The 21,885-nt window shown below is 43.8% G+C and overlaps 1 protein-coding gene across 1 annotated transcript in view; it reads right to left on the reverse strand.

The window, feature by feature from the left end:
- Positions 1-21,636, reverse strand: part of LOC146786133 (cytochrome P450 2J4-like) — a 174,480-nt gene extending 152,844 nt beyond the window's left edge. Inside the window, exon 1 of the mRNA XM_085635637.1 lies at positions 21,575-21,636. The gene's annotated coding sequence lies outside the window, so the exon portion shown is untranslated. The remainder of the gene's footprint in view (positions 1-21,574) is intronic.
- Between the last annotated feature and the right edge of the window lie 249 nt (positions 21,637-21,885).

The raw sequence follows: 21,885 nt of genomic DNA on the forward strand, positions 1-21,885 counted from the left end.
GGCCGGCATTATTCTTGGCTGAGCCTCCCCATGTGGCCAGGGGCCATTTTCTAAAGTCTGTGTCCATATAGGCCTGATTGAGTTCATTGTTTTCCAGGCCTCCTGTTTGTTGTTGTTGTGACCATGTGACTGGCAGCCATTTTGTAGAGGCAGTTAGTGTGCTTTTGCCATAGTCCTGCATGTCAGCCTTCACTTTGTTCCCCTTGGCTTATTGCTTCCATCCATTGTCATTTGGCAGCTGCAGCTCCCTGAATGCTGCATCCCAAGTAAGGCACAATGCTAAACCGTTACATTTGTATTTTGTTGTTCTTCTTCTTTCCTATCCTTCCTGAGTGTACTGTACAGTACACCATGAAAGCCCTTGTTGTTGTCAAAGAAGTCTCACAAATGGCTACACTGTATTAATTATTTGAATAACTGAGGTAATAATAATATTAATAGCACTGACAAGTGTGACCCCACACTAAATCATAATATATTTGTTTATATTGGAAATTAAACCACAACAATGCCTCATTTCACTGATGTTCTTCTTGCTTCTTTGCTTTTAGGTTCACAAAAGAGGAGACCACATCACCCATTGTACTGCCAGACAGAAGGCCTGCGCACGTTGTCACATGACGTGCGACCACAGACATCTCTTCAACTTGTGCTACTGCATGCTAACTGACATCTTCAAGATGGCTCCAAAGAAAGGTACCAGGTACAGCACCAAGAAAGTTGCCAGTGAGAAGAAGGCACTGCCACTTACCTCCATTGGTATGTCGCCCAAGACCTCTTTTAGGAAACCAAAATATGCACCAGCAGCAGAAGGTGTCTGGGGAGCAAGCTGGGAGCAGCACCCCCGCATCAATGGACCCACCCCACCAACCTAGGCCCATGCCCATGTCTCACAGAGGCAGCCAGTCTAATCATGACAATGCCGACAAGCAGTGATGTTGAAATTGACTTATCGCTATCGCAAAGTAGTACCCAATCAAAGCAGGAAACTCAGATAAGTGGGCAACAACAGCCGCAACCACCCCAATAGTAGTTGTACCTCCTGAAGTAGGGGCAGTTCAGGAGATCGAGCTTCCTGCCGAGGAAGAAGAGCAAGTCACTCTTTCAGAACATCCATTGTCTTCCAGATCCCCAGCAAGTAAAAGGAGGGTTAGCCCATCAACTTCTTCTGCAAGCCCCCCTTCTGATGATCTAGACGCCACTTGGATCCCACCTCAGTCTGAGAGTGAGACATGCCACGAGACAAGGCTAGGGAAAAGGAAGGTTCCAGAAAGCCTTAGTTATGGAGGTAGATGTAGAAGAGGAGGATGATGACAAGCCAGTCATCATGGACATTAGCCCCACCCCAGTGGAGACCGACATAACCCCATCCCAAATTGCTGTGAGGGATGTGGCACGGATACCACCAACACAGATACCACCAACACCATCTCCAGCTGCCATATTTACAAAGTCCTGGCAGAGACCTCCATCTACCACAACCGCCTCAGTACAAGTAGGCACTGCAGAGAGTCAAACGTCACGCCCACCTACCAGTTGCTCCGACATTGCAAGTGGCACCAGCAGTGTCAGAAAGTTGACCTCCCCAGTTTGGTACTTCTTTTTGATTATCAGGAAGGAGTTGAACATTGCTATATGCTCCATTTGTGGAGTAGGTGTTAGTCGGGGTAAGCGTGGTACAAACTATGGTAACGGAGGCCAAACAACCCATCTGAGCAAACACCACTTGATCCAGTGGGAGGCGCACCTTAGCGGCCAAAAAACTGCAAGGGCAATTTTGGAATGCTTAAACACGTTGACAGAAAAGAGAAGTAGTGTCCAATGCTCATCCTTCCTGTTTTCATTCTTGTGACAGGGAAACAACAGTAAAACTATTCTTAGCTCTCCCACATACATGTGTTATCAAGGCCTGTCAGATGAACAAAGGGAACAAATAATACTTGACATAAGGGACATAACCTCATTTAAACTATTGAACCCATAATCAGGAGACTGTACTATGACTGAACAATAGTATGACAATAATATTTTGAGATATAATATAGCAGATAAGAATATCTTTTTTTTTTACCTTGTTTAAAATATCAAAGCATTTATTGTACTATGTATTATTATTAAATAGTATACCTGTATTTTTTGTAATATTTGTATCATTTTTATAAATATAAGTTATTATTTTTTTGTTGATTATTTTGTAGTAACATTACATTTTTAGGATTGGGAATATACTGTACTTAAAGTTTATTTATTGGCAGCTTCGTTGTGGGAAAATGTGGTGTGAAGTGTTGTAAAATGTTATCTCATAATATTTTATAAATGTTTTAATAATTAATTAACTTTGATTGATAAATGTGAATATAATTTGAATAATTAATGATATATGTAAGTTTTATACATTTGTTGTGTATGAAATTTACCATGTTTTAATAATATATTTAGCATCGATTTTAGCGTATACTAATTAGTGACTTTTTAATATTTTTAAAAAGTTAAGAGGTTTTAATAAAAATGTTTGGGTGAGTTAGTGGGTTTGTAGGGGATGGTATTTTAAAATATATATTTTACATGTTTTATATTTCTTATCACATTATTCATTCATTCATTTGTTAAATATGCAAGTTAATAAAACTATGTTTTAGGTAAATTCTATAGGTAGGTTGTCACTTTGTAAATTGATTAACTATACATTTTAATATCCCATTATTATTCATAATTTGGTTATTATAATAATTGTTATAGTTATTTGGATTTTTTTCATACATTCTGTATTATTTTTTGTGGGTCATTTGATTTGTAGGGAGGTAGAATAGAAGTCTTTTCAAATATACTTCTTTAGTATTTTTTATTGCTTATTGTTAAAATTGTGTAATAAGTAAATTCAGGGGTGTGGCTTGACGCATCAAGATGGCGGTTGAACTCTAAGAGTGCTCCGGGCCCTCCGTCATCTGTCAAAATCCGCCACCATCAGTGCCTCTACATACCCCTACAGAGTATCTGCTGTACCTACTGTGGCGGTGACTACCCAGCGGGGCCAAAACAATTCACGGTGTGGTCTGCTGCGGGCACAATCCGCCCTGATCTCCGGCCTCCCAGCGCCCAAAATGGCGTTGTCTTCTTTCAGGGCGTTGCTGCCCTAGCCTGAGCCTGCTGCTCCGACTCACCCGGCTGGCCATCAAAGGTCCTCCGGTGCGGCGCCCTTCTGGACCTGCTGTGTACTGCCCTGGTTGGGATCGGGCTGGGGCATCTCTTGCTGGGACCAAGGTGGTGCCCCTCCCCCCTTGCCTGGCCGCATCTCTGCCCATGCCGACGTGGCCTCCGGGGTGGTGAGTGGCGGCTGGTGGTCGAGAGACCCTGCGACCGGGTGATCGGCCGCTATATCGGGTGGCGTGTCCTTGAGGTTTGGACCCCCCCTCTCTCTCCAGGTCTGGCCTCAGTCTATGCCTGGCCCTCTGCCGACCGCTCTGACGGGAGGACCCCTCCCGGCATACACTCACGGGGCAGGCTGCTGTTGGGGCCGTGGGAGTGAGGTCTGCCTTTGCCTCACCCTGAGGATTCTGGGGTGTGAGTGAGCGTGGCCTATCCTGGCTGCTGGTGGGTCCGCTGCTTCTGCGCTCCTGATTTGCACCACCACAGCAGAAATCCTGGGACTGTTGCACCCTTCAGCTGCACCGTGGACGTGAACGGACATCGTGGTCTGCTGGGCCTGTCCGGCCGGTTTCCTGCCTTTTGCTGGTGGTGGATTCCCGGTTGCAGTCTGGCGGACCTGAGTGGAGGTGGGTGACTGCGGTGCACTCGTAGCCGGGATGCATGAGGGGTGATTCCTTGCCTTGTCCCCCCGCCCATGGGGTCTATGCCTGAGATGCTTCATCCTGTCTTGCAGCCCACCACTGTGGAGACCTTCCATTGAGGCTCGGCCTGCCCTGGCCCATTCTGACCTCCTGTATTAATGCACCCCGCATGGATTGCCCCCTGGCTCTCCATACACCTGGATTGCTACACTGCCCGACTCGGCGGCTACAACACTCGCCCCCCTGCAGTTTGCAGCTTCTTGGGACTCCCTTGTTCCCACTGCTAGGGCCACCTTGGAAGTCTGTGGGCATAGCTGATTGACACGAGCCTGACCTGCTGTGCTGGGTGTGGAGGGGTCTCTGCAGTCTCCGCGGTCCCCCCAGGCATGGTGGGACTGCCCTCTACCATCTGACCTACATTGGGGCGACTCCCCAGGGACCCTGGTGGATGTGGAGAGCGGCGGCACAGGGCGGAAGAGAGCTGATTTAAACCAGAGCCCTGGTTGGCATCCTCCTGGGATTCCGCTCTGGAGAGGTTGCGGTGGGGAACTTCGGCTTCGTTGATCGAGCAGCAGGGGCCGGGAGAGGGGGCCCTGCCACCCAATCCTTTTCTCCCTTTTCTCCCTTGTCCCCCCTCCCCTCTATCGTGGGGCCTGAGAGCTGACAATCTGCGCATAGGTATATCTCACAGAGGATCGCCTGTGCCCCGCGCCTGCATGGGCCTTGTCTCTCCTGGTGGTTGAGGCCCCCCTTACTTTGGAGCAGGGAGAGGGAAGGACCGCATCCCCAAGACGCCTGCAACCCACACTAAAACCAAAATAGACCAATTTGCTACAGCTGAACGTAACCCAGCTGACGGAAACCCTTGGAGCTCCCCCCTTCTAGGGACCGATCTCTCAACTATCCCTCAAGCCATTAGCAACTCACGGGCCTCGGTTGAAAGCAGGATTGGCGAGGTACGTGTGGATGTCGCCCTCTTATACCAGGATCTGCGTAACGCTACAGCACGGATCTCTGAGGCAGAGTCCAGTATATCCACGGTTGAGGACAAGCTCGGGCAGCTGAAGACCGAGGTGACCCACCTCCAAACTCTAACCGTGGAGCTGCATCGTAGAACCGAAGACGCTGAAAACCGCGTGCGTCGCACCAACCTGCGCCTGGTGGGTTTTCCGGAGGGGGTCGAGCAGGGCCAGACGGACACCTTTGTGGAGACATGGCTGAAATCCTGGATGTAAATTCCACAGCAGCTTCAGAAAATAATCCAAAGTATTTGCATAAATACATTCAGTCTTTATTCAAAAAATGTCCATAAGTTCATCAAATTCATTCCAACTCCGAAAATGAATAGTAAATTCAAAGAATTATCTTGCTGCCCAATGCATTTCGAGCCAAAGTTGGCCCTTCTTCAGGGGATCAAATTCTAAAATATAAACGGCAAAATATGATACTATACAGGAATAGTACTAACATCATCAATATCAAAGCAGCATTTACATGATACATTATTTGTAAACAACATGTAAGTTAACAGAAAGCCCTCCACCAAAGAGTGACGCTTGTCAGGGTGTGTGCTTAGTCCAAAATCAAAGAGACTGCTATGTAATCTATAGAGGTCAAAGGCATATCTCGAGTTTAAAGACACTGTTTAAAACAATCCAAGTGGTGTCCACCAACGTGATTATTGAAGCGTAATTAGGGAATACCTTCGCTCTCATGCGTATATACGCTAGTGGCCAAGCAGTTTAAGTAGATGCCTGAAACGATTACGGATTAAATAAAGATCTATACCGTGGTTAATGTATCACTCTGAGAAACTGCTCTGTAGTAATCTCATTTCGTGGGAGACGATAAATGAACATATCATACCGTGCGGGGAAATTCAAAGTCTAGATGCCAAGACCCTCGAAGTCGGCGTGGCGGACTTGGGAGTGTTCTGCCACAGGTCCGCTTGGTTTTGGAAACAGCTGTCCATTACACGGTAATACGCGAACAGTTTAGAGATAAAAGACGGACTGATCATACACTGAAAGAAACTTTCATGGAAACTGAAGACGAACGCTAAAGTGCTTATCTTAGAGTGTAGAGAGAAAATTCAGCTGCCATCTTAACGCTATAATTAACATAAGCGAGACTAGAGTCCAAGTAGCTAATACAACTGACGTTCGTCTGAAGAATAAGTGGAACTGATCAGTGAGCTATAGAAATATAAAAAAGAAGTGCAGAGAACAAATAAAAAAACCCAAGTGAAATGTCGTGAGTTTAAAATACATCTGAATTCAGCGCATAGTTATAATGCAGAACAGGCCTGTAATCATTAATTCCCCTGTCTATCAGGGTATCTAATCGTTTTATCCAGAATGTTTCTCTTTGCAAAAGACCTCTGGTAAGATCCATGTCTGAATGGTGTACAACCCTTTCTAATACTGAAAATTTTAATTGGGCTATACTATGTCTCTCCTCCAGCCAATGAGTAGCTAAGCTACTGTTTTTATTCTGTGTTCTTATAGTGCTTTTGTGTTCAGATATTCGCATTTTTATTTTTCGTTCTGTCTTACCCACGTAGAGTTTTCCACATGGGCACTTTATGTAATAGATACGTTTGTTAGAATTACAATCAGAATCATGATAGAGTTTGATCATTTCTCCAGTGGTAGGATGGTGTAACACATTCCCCACTATGACATTATTGCATTAAACACAGTTATGACATTTACTCATGCCTTTGAAATTAATGCCAAGTGACTTTTTAGGAGTGTTGATAAGTTCTTTCAAGTTTTTAGATCGCGTGTAAGCATACATGGGCGGATCCTTAAAGATATCATTGAAATCAGGTTCATTCTGTAACATTTCCCACCTTTTGTTGATGATCTTTTTAAGCTTTATTGAGCTTGTTGAGTACTTCGAGACAAAAACTTGTCTAAATGTTTGTCTTCGAGGTTGAGATTGTAACAGGCTCTTTCTCGTATATTTAGAGGTGCGTTGTTTAGCTTGTTCGATCACTTCACAGGGGTATCCTCTTTGAAGATACATTTGTTGTTGTTGTAGAGAATGTTTTTCTGTATCATTGGGTTCAGAACAAATTCTTTTAATCCGTAGAAATTGTGAAAATGGTAAATTATGCTAGAGACTGATGGGGTGAAAACTCTGGAAGTGCAAAGCACTATTGACATCAGTCGGTTTCCTGTGTACTTCGGTCTGAATAATCCTCCCGCTGATGGCAAGAGTCACATCTAGATATGAAATAGTAGTATCACTAATGGTATAAGTGAATTGAATATGATCATCTACTAAATTTAAATTTTGAATTTTTTCTTCTAGTAGTTCCTGGGTGTTTGTCCATAGCATAAAAATGTCGTCTATGAACCTGCAATAAAGCTGGGAATTCCTTGTCCAATCAACATCGTTCTATATATGGTCAGATTCAAATTTTGCCATAAAGGTATTGGCGTATGCAGGGGCCCCTGCAAAGCCCATCGAAGTACCTTGCTGTTGAAGAAAAAAATTATTGTTTCAATGAAAATAGCTATGGTACAGACAGAAGTGTAGGATTTCAAGTATAAACACTTTATCAGCTCGCAGTGAAGGTTGACGCAGCAGGGCCCACTCTACAGCTTCCATACCAGCAGTGTGTGGTATGGAAGTGTACAGTGACTTAACATCAATCGTGCAAAGTAAAATCTCTTCTGTGAGAACTACAGTCTCCAATTTTTGTAGAAAGTCCTTGGTATCTTTTATATAGGAACTCCATTCTTGGACAAAAGGTTGCAAAAAGTAATCAATATAATGGCCAAGAGGTTCAAAGATAGTACCACATCCGGTGACTATCGGACGCATGGGAGGGTTGTACAGGTCTTTGTGGATTTTTGGTAACATATATAATAGAGGTTGCGAGGGTAATCCACAGTGAGAAATTGTTTAGTGGCAGTGGTAATCCAACCCATCTCAAGGGCATGTTCCAAGATGCTCTTGAGAGTAGTTTTAAGTTCATTGATAGGATCTTTGTTTAACAGCAAGTATGTCTGTAGATCTGCTACATGATCTTGAACAGCGTTAAAGTAAAATGAACTGTCCATTATGACAATAGCGCCGCCTTTATCCACTCTTTGCACCTGCACTTCAGCATTGTTCTGGATAGAACGAAGCGTGTAGGTTTCATGTTTGGTTAGATTGGTCTTCTTAGTTCTTTTAAAATGCAACTGATGGAAATCTTTTCTTACTAGGTTCTCAAAGGAATCCAGTATTTTGTGGGAAATAGGTGCTTGGAATTTGGATTTTGGGCGAAATTCCAGAAATTCTGAGACTTCTTCTTCTTTTTTAGGTGGTAGCACGTTCGTGAAGAAATGTCTAAGATGCAGATTTCTCAGAAACTTAAAAAGGGCTATTTCACATTCAAGAATGTTAGTGTCATATGTGGGGACAAAGCCCAGTCCTTTATTTAGAATTTGAATCTGTGATGGAGTGAACTCCTTGGACGAAATATTAACCAGTAAGTTTGTTTCTGGCTCCGTGTTTGTCCTGACTTTCCGGTGACTTCTCCTGGTTTTCCGGTTTTTAACGTTCCTGGTGGTTGACTGGGATCTGGATCCTTGGATAAAAAATGAGTGGAGCTTGAAGTTGTTGCACTTTCAATGTTATCCTTAAGAGTTGCTGTGCTTTTCATTTGGCTCTGCGCTGGTGGTCTAGTCCTAGTTGTGTCAGTCTCAGTAGCTACACTTTCTTCAGATGAAGTGGTGGTTGTAGATTTTTTGAAATATGAACGTCGCTGTGCGTAGACTTCTGCCCAAGTATACACTTCGTTCAACTTATAATCCAAAGTGTCTCTCTAGTATTTCCGTAATTTTCCTTCTTGTAATTCTTTGGTATATTTTTCTAGTCTAAAGTTAATATCTTCCAAGGACTATTTTAATCCTCCTTCTTCCATCCGTGTAGATAAGTTTTGTTTGATCTCTTCAATTTCATTAGTGAGTTCATTAATGGCTTTTGATAGTTCCTCTACTAGTAGTAAGATCAGGTCAGTGAGCATTTATTAAGATCGAATACCATCTCTCCATGAAGTCTGATGAAACCTGAATAACATTGGTTTAATAGACAACCTCAATCCACGCGGAATCCTTTTGGCTCGATGATACTGTACTAGGGTGGACGCATGAAGACGCTGATTCATTTCTCTCTTAACTAGAAATTCTAGTTGTTTTAGTTGTTGGGGGATTGTGCTGCCTTGTAGGTCTGATGCTTTTACATCCTGTATTAATGCGTAAATTTCTGAGGCTTGTTCGGGTGTGTAAGCAAGAGTACTAGCTCTATTATCTGTTAAGCTCGTGATTGCGTCAAATGACATGTTTGGGTACTCTCTACCTAGGACTGCTTAAACAGAGAAAACAATATTTTTGGAGAGGCACACACTATATTAGCTTAATCAACAAAAACTTTTCACAGTCTTAAACACTTTTATATAAAAGCGTGCTGCAGGGGGGGCATGCAACAGTCACAAATGCCAGTAATAACCAACAATTTTAAGGGTCGATAAGACCCATCCTCTGCGCACTTCGATAGTCCGTGTGTATAGAGCGCTGGTTCAATTTAACTGCAACGTCAAGGTGGGAGCACCTGGGGTTGCACACCAACCAGCTGGAACTTTGGCGGTGTTACTATTAGCCCCATCATGGTTAATTCGGTCATGAGCAAGCCTCCTCAAAAGAAGGAAGATTTACCTTATTGGCTTGCTGAGAAATTTGACCAGCTGGAAGCAGTGTTTCCTCGTACCACTCCTGTGAAGAAACACCGGATTTTAATAATTTGTTTTCAGAAAAACTTAGTACCTGAAATCCCTGATTGTGAGAGTTGGGGTAAAATATTCGCGGCTGTTCATGCGAAGTGTTTCGGCACACCATACATGACAGTACTCGCCTCTGTGATCAAGCGTGTTCAGGATGAGCACGCACAAGAGGCGGCAGTAGAATTAGGAATGAGGTTAGTTGGAGCGTATGACATAGTTGCTGATCTAATCCTTGCTAATGTTAAGGGTGATGCAGTCAACTTTAAGGTGTAGAATGCTTTGTCTCTTGTCCCGGCCGTAGATAGGCCACGCAAATTAGCTAAGATTATAGCCCAGGCTTATAAAACAGTTGGGTATAATAGTTTGGGTGTTAAACCTTTGGCTGGAGTACCTGCACAACCGCAGGCTCAACAGACGTCTCAATCCGATCAAGGGGAACGCCCGGTATTCCCTAAAAAGAATTGGAAGAATAAAAAACAGGGGCGGTCACAACAAAAGCAAGGGGGGCATGCAGCGTCCCCTGCGCCTTCAGTCTCGGAACGCACTTATGAATTGCATGACCGCGCAAGAATTAGATCTCCTAATTGATTTCAGGTTCCTGATACGCGTTTTCCTTGTTCTTTACAGGAAGTATCAGCCTCATAAGCTGGTGGAGGTGATCGCCAGGAGCGCGAAAGAGGTCGAGGTGCCCTGCAGGAACGTGAACAGCCACGTGCAAGTGACGGAAAGGGAAAACAAGACGACTTTCCTCATCAGCGCCCTCCTTTTCAGAAGAAGAATGTGGCTGCTTTAACTGCGAGATATGCCACGAACGGTGCAAACACAGCTTCGGAATCTTACATGGTTGGTAACGCTGCTAGACAGCGCAACGGAGGTTACAGTAGTGCGACAAGTGCTGCGTCTATTTCTGGAGGCAAGAGCAACTGACACTTTCATTACAGTTTAAACGGCTGACACCCGAGTGGCTCCCCCTGACAGACTATATGACATTAGTGTTCTCATTGAAGGTGACAAAAATGCATTATCAAAGGGGTTTTTGGGGAAAATCTGACTTCTTATGACATTCTGTTAGCAGAGGCAGACTGGTCCCCGCCTTTGTTCTGGCAGTTCCAAGAGGGGAGGAGGTAATCCTCCCTAGTTTTTCACACGGTGTCTCAAAGGAGCATGCACAAACTTTTGCAGAACAGTGGGCGTTGGTGCTTGCACCGGCTTTGTACTGTACTCAAGTGGGCTAGGATAAAACTTCTCCCCACCACGAGATACCGTTGCAGTCTATGCCACAGGCACAACCACAATATCCCCTCCGACGGGAGGCAAAGAATCCCGTAGCGGAAATACTCAACCAATTAGAGTATCAGGGAGTAATTGAGACATGTTTGTCATCTATGAATAAGGGTTATTTTACCGTGACCAAGCCCGATGGGTCGTACCGCATAGTTTTGGATTACCGACATTTGAACTCTCATTGTCGGACGAATGCGGTCCAGAATACCAATTTTGTTCAGCCCTAGTGGACAGTCTGGTTCATAAAAAATATAAAACAACGCTGGATATATCCAATGGCCTTTCTAGTCACAATCTGTCCCCAATTTCAAGTCAGTGGACAGCATTTACCCACGGCGGCAAACAAACAATTAAAGATTAGCGATGGGCTATAAAAACAGCCCGGGTGTTTTGCCGCACGTGAGGTCTCATTGTTGGACACAATCGACCCTTATGCTTATTCATACGGGTCGATGAGTTATGGCTGCATCTTTCTCACGTGGACCGCATCATAGTATTGTTTACGGACTATGGTTAAAAATTTAATTTTGCAAAATCACACATTGCAGAGTTCACAGAGTTGTTCTTGGACTACGAGCTCAATAATGAAGGATGACGTTTAGCAACTCATTTCCTGGAGAAGTGCGCACGCTTGTGTCCTCCTACAACCCTGAAAAAATGTCAATCCTTGCTGGGTTTTTTGAACTTTGGTCATACTTACAAACCAGAGTACGCCCAGCGTATCAAGCCTCTTTATGCTTTGATACAACCCACATTTGCGAAAGCATGCTGGCTTCCAGAACATATGAATATACTGCAGTCTTTGCAGTCTGATCTACTTGACTCTAAAAACGTGTTAATTCCGGGTGTGGTGAGTTTCACTTACTTGACTTTTAATGAAGGTGTCACAGTTCCCATTGCTTATAAGTCACACTTGTACACTTCAGCTGAACTGCGGTTTTCCTCTGTCGAAAAAGTCTTGACTGCAGTCCAGATGGCGATCCTGAAAGAACGCACCCTGGCACAAGGAAAACGAATTTTGGTTGTGACACCATATCCTGCTCTAGAAGCTGTGACAAAGGCGAGTGTTCCAAATTCCAAAGCTTTACATCCACAGTGGATACAATGGGCAACATCGTTGACTTCCCCGGATGTCACATTTATCTATGATTCCTCGTTTCAGACTCAGGAGTCCCTACAATATGAATTCGTTCATCCAGCTCCTCTTTCTATGTGCCCACTCGAGGAGTACCATTGTATCATTTACACTGACGATTCGGCGCACAGGTGATTGGATCTAAACATTCTTATTCTGCAGCCAGTGCAATTATGGCTGGTTCTATGGTCAATGACGAATTTAAGTCGAGTGTAATACACACACAAGTGCTTGGTGCCTGCAGCCCAATTGGCAGAGCTGCGTGCTTTGGTACTCGCACTGGAATTTGCAGACCCAAATGTGACTACTTTGATCATAAGCAATTCTTCTTACTGTGTAGTCCTTTAACGACAACTTATTCTTTTGGTCTCAGAATGACTACCGTGATTCCAAAGGCAAGACGATTAAGCATAAAATGCTATGGGTTTGAGTGGCAGAGCTTAAAGACCACCTGCTACTCACACATGTAATTCATACTCTTGGCAACCAACATGTAAGAGTACACGCGGTTGGTAACAGCTTGGCTGATGAAGCAGCTAAGTCAGCAGTAGCCACGTGCTTGGTAGCAGCAGTTACAAGATCCATGAGCAAGATTGATGATGATATTTTGGCAGCTAGAGCTGCTACAGAGAAGGGAGGTAATTATCCACAAGGATTCCCTTTCAAATACTCTTATTTAAGTCCCGATAACATCACTTATGTGAAAATGAACAACTTTGGTGAGAGGTTGATTCCCAACGCGGACCGCAGGCTTACACTGATAATCGCAGCACACGCGGGCAGTCTGTATCTTGCAACAATGTTACTGGTGGCGTGACTTATAGAAACAAACACGTACTTATGTTCTTTCTTGTGACATTTGTCAGCAAATTAAGTCATCTACTGTGGCCCGCCCACCACAAACACCATTATGCATATCCACTAGACCATTTGCTTGTGTTTATTTGGATCACTGCGGTCCATTTTCCTCAGCTACTGCCTATAAATTCATCTTAGTTGCAGTTGATTCGTGCGCACGTTTTCTATGGGTTTGGCCGCAGCGCTGACGCTCGAACTGTAATCGGGGATTTGCGTGTCTTTGTGGGAATTTTTGCTGTGGGCACCTTACATTCAGACCAGGGTCCAGCATTCGCCTCTAAGGCGTACAAAGAATCCATGTGGTCTAAGGGGGTGCAAGTCAAATTTTCGTCTCCATACAGGCCTGAGGGCAACTCAGTTGTGGAGCGAATGAACCGTGACTTAAAGCAATCCTTAACAGCTAGAGTCCTAGGTACCGGTAGGAACTGGTTAGCCCAGTTGTATAGCTTTCAGTGTGCACTTAATAATCTCCCTGGAAGACCTCTGGGTGGGCGGATCCCTTACGAATTGCTCTTTGGCATGAAAAGGTTTGTGCCAGACCTTGATGGTCTAGACTTGACTGCTCAAGCTGTCCCTTTTGAAGTAGATAAACATTCTGCTTTATTACAGAACCTACAAGAAAGTCTTGCAAAAAAAAATTACCACCCGCTGCTAATGGTGCACTGCAGATTCCGGTAGTCGTCTGGCTACCTAAAGTCGGAGTCCTGGTCAGAGAGAAGGTGGAGAACAAAAAATAATTTGGTTCTATCTTATCGAGCTCCGGTTCCAGTGCAGGGAACTCGTACAGTCATTTTACCACCACTTCCTGGTCGCAAAGACAACAGATACGTCTCAATTGACAATGTCAAGCTACAACATCTGGCCGATTCTAAATAGTTTGCCCCCTGCATTATCGTATGCCTCTGTTCCTGGTAATCCTGTGTTGTGCTCATTAGACAACACACTGCCGGACACTGCCATTGGGATGGACTCTGTTGCTAATCCTTCCCTGCTCCCACAGTCCTCAGCTGCTGATGAAGAAACATAATATGCTTACCATGCAAGTGAGTCGTTGCCTGGTTTAAATACAACAACCAGGAACCAGTCACGTTTTTCCTTTGACTCTCATTCAACATCAATGTTGACCCCTTCAACATTTGCAAGTTTTATCTCCTGGTTTAAACGCACTTGTTTGGTTCCCCCTTGGATATATATTTGGCTGGTGCTCATCTTTATATTTTTTTTCATGTCCATTGGATTCGTGACAGCGTTTTTTCTTTTGATCACCTTAAAGAACGCTCTGCTGTTGAACTGGTAGATGGAACTTTGGCTCCACACTCCATCACACATCATGAAAAGGGACCAGACTTTTGTCAACATTACTGCCTGGCCAGTTGCGGATGGCATAGTTTGAGATACAGTCCCATTTCAAATTCATTGTCCCACCAAGATTATTAATGTTCCCAAATGTACTTTGTGTTTCAATGGGTGATGTGGTTAAATATAACATACGCTCTCATGACTGGGATGTGTGAGCAATACAATCTCTATTTTCAGATTTAAAATACTATGCTGCATTCGACGCTGAAGACTTGTATTTGAATTCTGCAAATTATGCAGACTTATTTTGCTACCAGCATTATGACCACCACTATTTACATAAAGCTAGTACATTTAGAGCTGTTTTTAATTACACTCAATGAGAACATTGCCCCGCCTCATCAATAAGAAGATCAACATCCCTGTTGAATAAATGTACATATTTTACAAGTTTTGATAAATCAAACCCTGATTCTTTCTATTTTAAATTAAATTCTAAATTGATTGCGAAAGTTATGCTTACCCACACTAAATTGGTATACTCGGATTCTTTCATCCTTAAATTGGCAGTGGGTGGCTATGATCATTGGAAAAATACAGTTGATTTAAAATCAGTTTGGGGTTCCAAAACCTGGCAGGTGCAGGGCAGAGAAGCTTTGTATCGTGAATGTCTTATACCCACACAAATATTGTTTTTAAATGATCCAATCTATCAAACTACATGCTTGGGCTTAGCTACACCTAAACAACTGAATGCTCCTGCCTTTCCAACACTAACTGAATATTCAAACTGGAATATAACTACCAATTACACCGTTGAGGAGTTGCAGTTTTTGTTTACAAATGTGACATTTAATATCTCGAATCTTGACTCTCTGGGATGGTTGGTTTGGCAGGATAGTGCAGATGCATGTCAAATGCGTTTCCATGACAGGGCTCCTGGTTACACACAGGATAGGCCAGATCCGGGATTTTCAAACACACATTCAGTTAACAACGTATTCTGTTGGTAAATTATGTCAAAATTGGTTACAACACTCTACCCTAGCTTCTGTTAAACAACATTTGCCACTGTTATCAAATGATGTGGATTTATCAGATTTTATAAAAGGCCCGATTGGCCCTAGGCCTAAACGATTTATATATGCTACTGACAATGAAATTTGGAAATTGTCTCAAATTGAAGCAGCTTCACGTTTAAGGGCAATAGGCCAAGCTAATCTTGAAAACTTTCTTGCTGTGGTGGATAGCAGTATTAATACCCTTTCTTCCAGGATACACATATTGGACAATATTGTTTTGTCTGTGGTTGATATTGTACAGGATGATGTATCTGTGTTATATCATGGTCAGAACCAATTGCGCTCTAATATGCAGTTAGCATGGACTTTGCAGACACTTAAAATGGGTTGAGTGCCATGGGACTATGTGAACTCGTCCTCATTGTTTTTGCCTTTTAATTTATCTAAAAGACAACAATCTATGTCCATGAAAGATGCCACTTACACCCTTTTACAAATCGAGAAATTAGACCCTTGGCTATTCTCAGTAGCTGAAACAAACTCTGCTGTTTGACTCGTTCATGGGGTAATACGACTGCCGTTCTCATTATTTAAATTTACATCATGCATGAAACATTTTCCCCTAGGCCACTTTGAACCATTAGGAAACTCTTTCATTCACGGAGTTTGGTCACTCCCTTTCACGTTTAGAGTTTTGCGGGATGACACAGAGGTGTATTTGACTGGTGAATCTTGTGATTCTTCAATTAGACACTCCCTCGTCTGCAAAAATATACAGTTGCATGGTGCTTGTAATTTGGGGGCGCCAAATTAGGCGTGCATTTTAAAAGGAAGACCCGTCCCCTATATTAAACCAACTTTCACACTGTTGGCTAGCTACAGTTATTTTCTTCTGAATAATGAAAAATGCTGCGGCATGTTAAAAGACATCCCGTACATTGTGACTGTCACAACGTGTAGTTTGCTGTAAAAATTTGCTGTTTCCTCCCCCACATGGGAGTCTCGATACCTCAATTTGGCCTTCCATTCCGACCTTGAAGGCTGAGTTCGACAATCTGAGCCGAATAAGAGCTTTATTGTCCTAGAAAGAAGTTTCACTCACTTCTGCCCTTGAGACCTATGTCCTGCAGGTGGCTAACACAAGAACAGAAGTTCAAGCACTTTTAAACACAGACCTCCCACAACATTTTGGTGAGCTAATTCATTCTATTTTTAATGCTTCGCATACAACAGGGCTGGTGCATTTTTTTAAAGTTGTGGGCTCCGGCCTTGTAACCTCTTTTCAAACTATTTTTGGTGTGATCCCAGCCTTTTATTCATTCTATTTTTTCCAGCGTCTTCGGTGGGTTGGCACTCGATTTAGCTGCCGGGGTATACCTGTTGGTTTGTGTGCTCAGTAATGGCTGCTCCTCTTGTGGTCATTCACAGCCCGGCCCTACTACAGATGCTTCGTAACCGCATGCTTGAATGCTACGTTACCTTGCCACTGGCCGTTCTAACCGTGGCTTATAGTCTGTCTTTCCGCTTTCCATGGTATACTTGCGTGCAACCAATTTTCTCGTGCTTGGAATGTCCTTTTTAATGGGCTTTGGATCTATGCCTCACAAACACAGCGTCTCCTGACCCGGATTTTGCCTTACTGATGAGCCCTCTGATGTCTCATGAGCAGGAATGTTCTGGTATGGGTTTGATGGCCTGTGCAGCTGTGCTCGGAGTGCTAGCTCAGTGGGATACCTGTGCGGCTGCACATGATTTCTTTCAACAGAGTTACATCGAGTACCACACAAGTTGCCCAACGATAGTGCTGGAAGCACCCATAATTAATGTCTGCTTCTTTGAATTGCTGAACTGGATGGCGTCTACTTGTTGAGACGATAAAAATGATTTCCTGTTGGAGGCTGTTGCAATTTACTGCGCTTACCCACTGATGGATTGATTTGGCCGTGCCACACATTTATACCACCAGGGTGTATATTTTTTTACTTTCCTCTTTCTCACCCTGTTGACATTCTTCGCATACAGGTCGTTCCTATCCTGGATATATGCTCTTATTGCTCAGACTTTTTGGACTCTGTTCTATTCCGGTCACTGTGAATAGCACTGCCAAAGGGGAGGGTGTTGTGAGGGTTTAGGGGTGCCAGCGGGCGTTGCTAAGTTAGCATTAGTTAGTGCTTTCCATCACCGCCATTTAGCCGCTTTTGCACACAACACTACATGCCTTGGTTCTCGTAAACATTTTTGCTCGTGCTGCTTCATTTGGGAACTGTAAGAAATAGACCGGGACCCCTTATACCAAAGGAATAGGGTACTAGACAGTCATGTTACTAGAACGTGTTTCCTTTGGAAAGATTGCTATTAAAGTGCTATTAACTTTGTGTCCTCTTCTACAGCACTCGCACATACACTCAACCTATCCGCATACATGGAGGGAGCAGTATAATTACACACCCTAAACCCTTTGCTAGTGAGTCAAAAACAATAGTTTAAAAAATATATATATCCGTTTATTACTATACTTGTTTCAGAATGAAGTTAAAAAAGCATAAGCTTAGCAGTGCATAGGTATACAGTATCTTTGTTACATCAAAACATTATCAAGAAACACAAATTTCATACAATCATCATTTAAAACAGAGATCACATAAAAGAACCAGGGAGAGTAGACATAAAAGACAGAAGACTGTCATTCAATGGCTACATCCGTGATTATTTCATTTAGAGTCTGAGACCCGATACCATACAATAAATGAGCATTCAATGGTCCCAGTTTCTTCACAGATTGTGTTCCTTTTGTTTTTGACTCACTAACAAAGGGTTTAGGGTGCTGTAATTATACTGATCCCTCCATATATGCGGATAGGTTGAGTGTATGTGCTAGTGTTGTAGAAGAGGACACAAAGTTAATAGCAATGCCTTAAAGTACCCAGTTCCAGTGACTACGGGACCTGGTGTGATGCGACTATCATGACATCCGTTTCTGACTGCGCACCTCCCTCAGCACTCTTGAAATGCCCGCCAGCAAGAAACACCCAGCACAGCCTGGGAGACCCATTTCCTGTTCCCGGCTCCAGGCAGCCTGCCTGTGAAAGGCCGGTGTTCCTTCTAAATTAGTCATGCACGCTTTCATTCAAGCTGCTGTAGCTACAGCCATCGTCGTTATCTTTACTAAGATCAGTGCTCACCATTTGCCAGTCAGCTCACAGGCTCGAGGAGGGTGGAGGGGGGTGAGAGGGGTGGTCTTCTCCAAGGTTCTATTTCTTTTTTCCTAGTGTGCGATATGTGTAACTGTTCGATGGGGAAGACCTTTATATAACGAACGCTATATACTGAGAGAGTGAAAATCCAAACAATGCTGCAGTCATTGATGATTCCTTTGTAGGGTCCAGCATATATAAGATGGGCTTGGCATTGTTTTCACTGTGTAGGAGTGGGGTTTGTAATGGAAATATCTGACTTCACAGTGCAACATTAGGTAAGGTCTGGGACAGTGGGACTGGGTGCCTGAAATTCCTCACTGTATATTACAGGGGCTGGGGATACGACTGCTTTCTTGAGGGAGAGATGTATCCAGACTAGTACCACAAGCTCTCAGTATCCACCACGCCGGGCATATCGGCACCAGTGGGTTGGATTCACACACAAGGGCTAGGAGGGCTCAGCAGCTATTGCACTGCTATTTATACAGCCCTTCTCATGCCCCTTGTAGGCCTAAAGCTAAAGTGCTTTCTGGGTGGAACAACTGTATTATTACATAGCGCTTCTTATACATGGTGCAGTCATGCAGCGCTCTGATTTGTATTGGGTTTCTGGATGCCCTACAGATTGAATGGTTGGTACGGCGCTGTTCATAGGTTGGCTGGTTTGTGCAAGCATGGCCGCCTAATGTTGCTCCATGTAAGCGTGAGATGTAGCACAGAGGTGAGAATTCATGGTGTCGTGCACAGAGGCGCTTACTAGCAGACCAGTGTGGTCTGCTAGTGCTAGGATATGCTTTGGTGTATGCCGCTGGTGAGTACATAGATGCATAACATGCTGTAAAGCCTACACAGGCAGAAGGTGTAAACGACAACTCTATATAAGAGAAGTTATTTTAGGTCCTTTTTTTGTAATTCCAGAAGTCTGTGGCCGAAAGCACCGAGTGCTAAGAAGTCTGTCTGATATGAAATTACTGAAGGCTAAAACACGTGTAACATGCTCTGCTGCTCGCTCTATGTTCACACAGCAGGTGCTTTGCTGCGCTTTAAATCTCGAGACAGAAGCTTGTCTTGGACCATGAACAGTGCTCTTCCTTTGGCCAGGCTAGCGCTGTAGAAATGCCACATGCAGACAGGCAAAGTCTGGAGCGCTGTACAGACGGTTCCTTCATTTCAGGATCAATAGTATGAGTGGCAAACTAATATTAAAAAAAACACATCTGCCCTGGTCGTTCAGGAAAACGTGCACTAATTATTGTTTTGGGAGATAAAGAATGACAGCTGCACATTAAAGATGCTTTTGATGACTGTAGTTGGGTTGACATCATGGGCAGATGAGGAGAGATCCTCACGTTGCAAAATGCCATTAGAGTTGAATGTGCCACCGTGTTAATTTGCGATTGGCATTATGGTTTTCTGAGTAAGATAGCAATATTGCATACAATAGTGTGGATATATACTGGGAATTATTAAGGGCCAATTCTCCCAGTATTTCCTCATTTTGCTCTCGCTTTTCACCCAGAGGACATTCAGCAGACAGATTCTCTGGGTGAACGAAGCAAACCTCACTGGATGAAAGCAGGTTAACTATGTTTCTATAAATCTCATAATTCTGATGGGGTCAGGAACTAGTGTACCAGCTTCATCGATATTAAGATGCCTTACAATGAGGGCCTAAGCGAAGAGTACCACGTGATTGAGATCAGACTCTTAGACATTAGTACGTTTTTGGGAGAAGAATGAGGTGGAGAGTGTGGAATGAGTTATATATTGTGTAATAGAGGTATGGAAGATTGTAGGAGTATCACAAAATGAAATTGGAGTAATGCATCGTGGGAGTAGGACTCAGAAATAAAACTGTATATGCCAGGTGCCTCCTGAGGGGCATTTAAAAGCTGACGTGTGCGGGTCTCTGTAGGAAGTGCGTGTGTGTGTGCCTATACGGGTGTTGTATGTGTGCGAGAGAGTGGGCTGCTATCTGCAAGAGAGAGCGAGCATGTGTCCTTGTAGGAATGCCTGTTTGTTTGTCAGTGCGCGTGTTCATTAATTTGTCGAAGAAAAAAAGGACAGGTAGCGTAAAATGAACCTGCATGCAAACAAATCTTGCGCGTGGAGGATTCACATTACTTTTTAAAAATAATAATTCATTAGCACTTCGTTCGTGTTTCATATTTAAATAATTAGTGCGTGCCTTTGTTGTTGGGTTTGTTTACTTGGCACTGGCAGGAGGATGATGGGTCGCGCTGGCTACGGCGTTAGAGGTGCTTTCAACGCAGTGCAAAAGGAAGGGAACTGTTCAAATAAATACACCGGTCGTCTATTCCATGCTAAGTTTGAAGATGTGTTTTTGAGCCTGCATTTGAGTATATTGAACGAAAAAGGGTTAAAAAAGTAGATAGATGTAGTCTAGTGGCTTTGTCCTAAGTGACTTAAATTTGAAATTCCATTCCGACGTGACCAAAGAGCGTGACCCTGGGCGAATTTATTTTCTTTTTTACAGTTTTATATAGGCGAACTCGACCGCTTTACATGAGCACCAGGTATGTTACACAGTCATGGACACATTTGTTTTAATTTTGGTAGGCCCAGGGAGATCGTGATTTGCCCACAATCACAGGATGTTGTTGAGCCGACACCGAGACTCAAACCTGGTTCCCCAGCTCGATGGTCGTCACGTCAGCTATGGCCGTTGAGCCTCTCCCTGAATGTTGCAGGTGCCATATGTGATGTGTGTTTGTGCAAGCCAGATTCGATTTCCAGCTAAAAGACCCCTAGAGTTATATTTTCTCTTTTACATGATTTGAAATAAATACGGGCAGAAGAAATGCAAATATACAGACTAGACTACTGTTGGTGATCAAAGACTGGGGTCATTGAGACTCACAGGCACTGCTAAGCCACCAAGGGAGCGCCTGCAGAAACATGTTGTGTAATAGAGGCGAGCCACCAAAAATGTGACTTAACGACAGGCAGATCAAAAGTACATGAGTCGCTTCTTCTGCCTGCTGGCTGCCTCAATGAAGGTACACGGTGCGGGACTAATTATTTAGAGGGAAGTACACCGGCCGGGCCTTTCACTGGCAGAGTCTGCCTGTGAAAGGACCGACCGGTGTTATTTCTAAATTGTTCATGACTAACGCACGCTTTAATTCAAGCTTCTGAAGCAAGCTGCAGCCATCAATCATTATTAGTGGGTCAGGTCACTCGGCTGTACTTACTTAGTCAGTGGCTCGCCTCTACCTCCAGGAATCCTGCGACGAGCTCATGTTCTCTCGTGCCGGGCTCTGAGTGGCAATGACGCAGATCCCAAACAAACTGTAATATTCTAGGTTGACCCCTCCCCCAAACCCCAACACACAAATCACTTCCTAAACAACAACTGTTACTGGGCCTCTCTTGAGGAAGAGGTAGAGGCCACTGCCACACGCCCACTACTTTCCCGAAGCTGAACTGGCCTGCCCCCAGCCATTGGAATTAATGGGGAGCTTCTGACTCCTCCCTGGGCTCTACAAAATTCGCCCAAATTAAA

Source organism: Triturus cristatus, chromosome 11, assembly GCF_964204655.1.
Source record: "Triturus cristatus chromosome 11, aTriCri1.1, whole genome shotgun sequence".
In the NCBI taxonomy this organism is placed as follows: Eukaryota; Metazoa; Chordata; class Amphibia; order Caudata; family Salamandridae; genus Triturus; species Triturus cristatus.